Source organism: Amblyomma maculatum, chromosome 2, assembly GCF_055883805.1.
Source record: "Amblyomma maculatum isolate TAMU_Amacu chromosome 2, ASM5588380v1, whole genome shotgun sequence".
Lineage (NCBI taxonomy): Eukaryota > Metazoa > Arthropoda > Arachnida > Ixodida > Ixodidae > Amblyomma > Amblyomma maculatum.
In genome coordinates, this window is record NC_139345.1 from 109,185,929 (window position 1) to 109,191,276 (window position 5,348).

A 5,348-nucleotide genomic window follows, 5' to 3' on the forward strand; every position below is an offset into this window, starting at 1 on the left:
CAAGCTTTTGTTTACCTACAGTGACCTTTTTGACTTCGGCACCCGCCCATTGGGTCAAACGAGAGTTGTAACCCACCGCATTGACACCGGGGACGCCAGTCCTATCCACAGGCGGCCCTATCGTGTTTCAGTTGCCGAGCGACGCGTCATTCAAATGGAGGTCGAAAATATGTTAACGAACGACATAATCGAGCCTTCCAGTAGCCCCTGGGCATCCCCTGTCGTGCTGGTCAAGAAGAAGGATAACAGTTGGAGATTCTGCGTTGACTACCGTCATTTGAATAAGATAACAAAAAAAAAGTATATCCTCTTCCGCGCATCGACGACGCGCTTGATAGTTTGCACGGAGCCAGCTACTTTTCATCCATCGACCTTCGTTCCGGCTACTGGCAGATTTCTGTCGACGAGAGAGACCGTGAAAAGACAGCGTTCATCACCCCTGACGGCCTCTATCAATTTAAAGTCATGCCTTTTGGCCTATGTAACGCCCCTGCAACTTTCGAACAGATGATGGACTCATTGCTGCGCGGCTTCAAGTGGACGACTTGTCTTTGTTACTTAGACGACGTCATTGTTTTCTCGTCCACTTTTGAGAGCCACCTCTCTCGCCTTTCTACCATTCTCGAGCTATTCCGCCGCGCCGGCCTTCAACTCAACTCAAAGAAATGCAGTTTCGGCCATCGGGAAATCAAAGTGCTTGGTCACTTGGTTAATGCTTCCGGTGTTCAGCCTGACCCTGACAAGATACGTGCCGTCACAGATTTTCCCACTCCGCGTTCATCCAGCGATGTCCGAAGCTTTATTGGCCTATGTTCCTATTTCCGACGATTCGTCCCGAACTTCGCAGTCCTTGCTCGTCCGCTCACCCAACTCCTCAAGAAAGACGTTTCATTCTATTGGGGGCCTGAACAAGTTGCATCTTTCTCAAAGCTTATTGCTGCTCTTACTACTCCACCAGTCTTGGCCCACTTCAACCCTTTCGCCAATACTGAACTCCGTACCGACGCAAGTGGCCATGGAATAGGAGCTATTCTCGCTCAGCAACAACACGGCCGTACAAGGGTGATTGCGTATGCCAGCCGCCTCCTGTCAACGCCCGAACAAAATTATTCTATTACAGAGCGAGAGTGCCTGGCGCTTGTCTGGGCTATTACGAAATTCCGCCCTTATTTGTTTGGCCGCCATTTTACTGTGATAACAGACCATCATGCCTTGTGCTGGCTTTCCTCTCTCAAAGATCCTACTGGCCGTTTGGGGCGCTGGGCGCTACGATTACAAGAATACACCTTTTCCGTCGTCTACAAGTCCGGCCGGCTTCACCAAGATGCCGACTGTTTGTCACGTCATCCCGTCGACTCCCCTAGTCCTACAGACTCTGACTATGATGCATATGTCTTATCTGTCTCCGCCTTTGCCAACATTGCCAAGGAACAGCACCTAGATCCTTCTCTGCATTCCATTATCCTCCGTCTTACCTCCGACCGCCCTGACCCATCTCTCGCCTTATTTGTGCTCCACGAGAACACCCTATACCGACGTAATATGCGACCAGATGGCACAGACCTTTTGCTCGTCGTTCCACAACACCTGCGTTCCACCCTCCTTGAACATTTCCATGATGCTCCCACGGCTGGCCACTTGGGTGTCTCTCGCACATACGACAGCCTGCGCCGACGTTTCTACTGGCCGGGGCTCTACCGCTCTGTCCAGCAGTACATTGCCGCGTGTGAACTGTGTCAGCGTCGGAAGAAGCCCACAATTTTGCCTTCAGGTCATATGCAGCCAATACCCATACCAACTGACCCATTTTCCCGTATAGGCGTTGACCTCCTTGGCCCCTTTCCAGTTTCCCCCTCGGGGAACAAATGGATCGCCGTCGCCACCAATTACGCTACTCGGTACGCTATTACCCGAGCCATCCCGACCAGCTGCGCCACAGACGTCGCTGACTTCCTTTTAGAAAACGTAATTCTTCATCATGGTGCTCCTCGCGAACTACTAACTGACCGTGGCCGCTGTTTCCTGTCGCGAGTGGTTGACGAAATTCTCCGTTCGTGCTCCGTCCGCCACAAATTCACCACCGCATATCACCCCCAGACCAACGGCCTCACGGAACGTCTAAACCGTACCCTCACAGACATGCTGGCCATGTATGTGTCTGACGACCATCGAGATTGGGACGTTCATCTCCCCTTTCTCACATTCGCCTACAATTCATCTGTCCATTCTACCGCTGGATACTCCCCATTTTATTTATTATTTGGCCGACACCCGTTACTACCCTTCGACACCTCTCTACCCGCGGCAGACGCCACCAGTACTTACACCAGTGATGCCGTCACCCGTGCTCATGATGCCCGCCGGATAGCTCATGCCAGGCTCTCTGCATCCCAAGACTCTCAAAAGATCCGGTACGACAGCCGCCACCGTGATGTCCACTACACTCCTGGATCTCTCGTTTTGCTGTGGCTCCCGTGCCGTCGAGTGGGCTTGTGTGAAAAACTTTTGCCCCGTTACACTGGCCCTTACCGTGTTTTGCGCCCCGTGACCGACGTCACCTACGAAGTTGAATCTGTGGTTCCGAAGTCCACGTCCACAGCTCCAACCTCCGAAATAGTGCATGTGTCCCGTCTGAAGCCCTATCATCAACGTTCTATTTCGCTAACATAGACCGCACCGGGACTGTGCTTTTCCCGCGGGGGGGTAGTGTTACCTAGCTGTATTCGCTGTTCGTGATGAGGATGAAGAAGTGCAACAGACTCCGAGAAGACGACGACGCTGAGTGTTGTGAAATCGGTGCCCTCATCAACGTTAGTTGTGCGGACAGCTTTGGGACTGTAAATCTTCCACGTAACAATATTAATAATTAATGTAGGTTTTTGTATAATCACTGCACCCCACGTACGTAACGCTCGCCTTCATAGCAGTAATACGGAAAGTTGAGCTAGTTGGTACATGATTGCAAATTACGAGCGCTGCGACGGAGAACAACAACGAGCGCAATCTACATGCACAGACTACAACCGACGCATCTCTCGCAGGATTTATATAATGATGTAAAGAGCTAAAAATGCAGTCGTCTTAAAAAAACACCAACAAGGAAGTTCTGTGTTCAGTGCCAAGCATCTTACACTCATCACAAGTTATTGCTTGAGTGTCAGGGTCAGCGGAGCCCAAATGTAATACCGTGACGCGTATCGTGTAACAGAGCCTAAAATGATGCGAACTCCAACCTCAGTTCCGCGAATGCTAATGCTGACAGGAACTTTGCGTGTAGAAGAGCCCTGTTCTGGTCTACGTATGGAGATAGTTTCTTTTTTTTTTTTCACGCCACATACTAAGAGTTGCTGCTGGCATAGCAAGGACCGAATTGTTTTGCATGCTTCCGGTCAGTCTCGTCTTGCTTACTTTGGATATCAGTGCAAAGCGCTTCAGGTGCAAATATTCTTTCCCGAAAGCGTTCAACCGAATGTTTCTTCTATTCAGCAGCGCTATGAATGCTCCTACATTGCGGTCCTTGAAACACAGCAGGTACTGAAGTGTAAGCCACTTAAGTCGTCCTACTTAGACCTATAGTTCGGCCCTGCTTTGAGCATTTTTGATTGTGATTTAGTATGACATTGACTTTCGTGCAACTTTAGCGTGTCGGAAGAAAGCGGTTTATTCTAGCGCATTTACACACTAGAGCTTGAACTCTAGAGCACGATTATCCAAAGCGACATTTTCGACGTACAGATATGCTGACACGCATAAGTTAATAAGTTAAACTGGTTCACAGGAAGGGAAAGGCGCAGTAACTGTCACACTTGCTCTGTGGACACCCGAACCGCGCCGTAAGGGAAGGGAGGGAGGTGGGAATGAAAGTGGAAAGAGAGAAAGGGGAGCCGTAGTGGAGGGCTACGGAGTAATTTCGACCACCTGGGGATCTTTAACGTGCGCTGACATTGCACAGCACACGGACGCCATTTCGTTTCGCCTCCATCGAAACGCAGCCGCCGAGGCCGGGTTCGAACCCGGGAACTCCGGCACAGTAGTCGGGCGTCTTACCACTGCACCACCCTTTTGGCTAAGATCAAAGTGTAGTAATCGCTTCTCGGCCTTTTGGCTAAGATCAAAGTGTAGTACTGTACCTTCGGGTCAGTATATCTCGGCCTTTGGCCGAGTGTTGCGCTTTGACTGATGCCAGGGGTCGGGATTCTACTCAAGGTCTTGGTTCTTAGAACCAGCCTTTAACCATTCCCTTTCCGGGAATGCTTGGGACCCCCCTTGCCCTTCGGATGATTGGGTGCCCTGAATGGCTGGCGTGAGGGCTCGGTGCTCCGGCACCGGTTCTTCATGCCACCGTCACGACACTGCCCGATCGGCTGATCTCTTGTGCGGCCGGGTCTTTTGTATGCCACTGCAATTGGTCTCCCATTTGCATTGACATTCCGAAGACTTGGTAAACCTGGAGATCCCCCCCCCCCTATGGATGTTCCCGCTCTAGGGGAACCCATGACCATTTTCTTGTTCCAATGTCCCAAGCATTGTCGAAAGCCATCTCTGACACGCATGAAGAAACTTTTTACAGTCCAAATGTTCATAAGCAGAGCCAATCTAGGCAGAAACCAACAATAGAAACTGTATGAGGCGCTGTGTTCGCCTTCACATGATATGGCTGGCGTTACTTGTAAAATAACTCTTCTAAAAGCACCAATGTGGTGGAACGCACGTGGCTTAAAGGCTCTACATATACAAAGGTTGCACATGTTTTTCATTCATGAATTTTTCTTCATGCTAAGACGAGAGAACTGCTTGCTTTATTTCACATCCAGTTGATGGAGGCCTGTCCAATAGGTGATATAGGGTCTGAAAAGGTGCCTTAAACCAAAAACATAAATTCTGCCTACCGTAACGTACTGATCAGCCATCCGTGCCCCACATACCAAGTGCTAACCACTGTCTAGAGTCGATAATTACACCGTTTTAAACGCTTCCTTTAGCACAATTTTTTTTAACCGATTAAGGATTAGGAGTCAAGGAAGCGAAATTAAGAAATTAATATGGTGCAATATCATACGGTAGGCACATATGATATGGTATGGTGCGGTGTGGTTTGATATTTTGTGATATGGTATCATACATGAGGCATAACATCCCAAACGCGCACATGCTGTTGTGCCACGGAGATGGTCCCATAGCGCTCTTCACGGGATAGTGACCGAGAAATTCCAACTATATCACTGGTGTCGATTACTCCAAGTAAGGTGAGATGGCAAAAGCTGTTTTTTATGCACTGTACAGGGAATTGTACAGAAAAAGATCAGACGTGGAGGCGGTAAGCCACTAGGAATACCCGAGCGTTCTAG

General features: G+C 49.6%; 1 non-coding gene across 1 annotated transcript; it reads left to right on the forward strand.

Annotated features, from left to right (window-relative positions):
* The first annotated feature begins 4,085 nt into the window (after positions 1 to 4,085).
* LOC146199540 (U2 spliceosomal RNA) lies at positions 4,086 to 4,268 on the forward strand. The gene has a single exon (XR_014705384.1). It is a non-coding gene; the product is annotated as a U2 spliceosomal RNA (small nuclear RNA).
* Positions 4,269 to 5,348: the final 1,080 nt, after the last annotated feature.